This window comes from Triticum dicoccoides, chromosome 3B, assembly GCF_002162155.2.
Source record: "Triticum dicoccoides isolate Atlit2015 ecotype Zavitan chromosome 3B, WEW_v2.0, whole genome shotgun sequence".
Taxonomy (NCBI): Eukaryota; Viridiplantae; Streptophyta; class Magnoliopsida; order Poales; family Poaceae; genus Triticum; species Triticum dicoccoides.
The window spans coordinates 378,812,534-378,814,106 of record NC_041385.1 but is presented as its reverse complement, the minus strand read 5'-3'; positions in this window follow the sequence as shown (position 1 = coordinate 378,814,106).

Here is a 1,573-nt window from a genome sequence, read left to right as displayed (position 1 = left end):
CCCGCCAAGGATAGGACTGTACCTGCAGGTTAAACTCCATGAGCTTCAGTGGCAAGGATGGCTGGATCTAGGACAAGCCAACCATGCTGCTGCGCCAAGCTCCTCTTGATATAGTACGCAGATACTCTCTTATAGTATTCAGATAAGCAAGGCATCTCCGCATTGCATCTTACATCCATCGAATTGAGGGATTGATAATTGGTTTTGTGGCAGGTTTACACGAATGCTGTCCGGGAGAAGGCAAATATCAGGAGCAAATAAAATCAATCCATGTACAAACAAAAACACTCCCTGCAATCTATCAATTTTTTTGAGGAATTAGCCACATTTGAGTAGTTCACACATTGGATGAGTATTCAGAAGGTGCAGTTGATTTGTCCTTTGGCAACTAGCCCTCCTGTTGGTATAATAATACAAATTGCTTTTTTGAAAAAAAATTGGTCCTTCATTTCTTTTCTTCGAGTTATCTGTGTACTATCTTTTAAGCTTTGCTGGGTGAGGAAAGGTGGACCAAGTAGTCTAGCAGAATCAATTGCATTTTTGGGGTATTGGCTTCAGATTGGAGTGGGACGGTATAGATATGTGTTCTTTCCACAAGAAGAACAATGAATACTAATACAATCTTTTCTAGCATGGTTTGTTCTCAGCCACCTGAGTTTTCTAATCTTTTTTAGCAGATGTTATTCTGACTAGTCTGCTATATTTTGTTCATGAAGATGTTCATGTTTGCTCCTTGTTCGATTCAAGTCTGAAAGATTCATATTTGGGTAGACTGGTTTAACTGATTGAAAATATTTGAGATACTCTTTTTGATGTATGGCAATATGCTATCTCAAGTATGGTACAGGAGGAATAGAGGCTCTTTTGAAGATAAATAAACTAGATAAAAACGAATTGAAATAGCCAAGCAAGTTTCATTGCATGTTAATTATATGGTCTCCTGTACTGAACCTTTTTCTGCAATTTTCTTATTTGTTCTGCTTGAAAAAGCTAACACTGATCTTTTGCTACATTTTGTGTTAATGAGTAAATTTTTTGTACAGAAAATCAGTGCTAGAGATTAGAATTGCTTCATATATAGTACTCCATCTGTCTCATAATATAAGACATTTTTTGTTGAGGTAGTATCAAATATGCCTTTATGTGCTTTCTTCAATTAGTCATATGTGTGACCAACCTCCACGCACCTCCCCATTCTCAACAAGCACCAGGATGTGACTTTGGTTCTGCCAAGTAGGTTCTAATAAACAAACCCTTCCTAAATTATGAGATGTTTTTCTACTGAGCAAACATAATGCCAAACATTTCAATTTGTGATGTTAAGGCTCACAAGAGATGCATATATATCATATTTAACATACTATCAGCACTCTTCCTAATTTAGTTTTTTTGCTGGTTCAGAAAGGATAAATATGTGTTTGACTTGACTGCAACCCTATGATGTTTGCTCGGAAAGGCATGTACTTTAATAAAGACACTAGTGGTTGGGGCGCACCCCGGGTGCGCCGCCTGAGGGGCATCTGGGCCAGGTAGGTAAGTGCACGTTCCACTTTCATATCTGTACGACGTGATG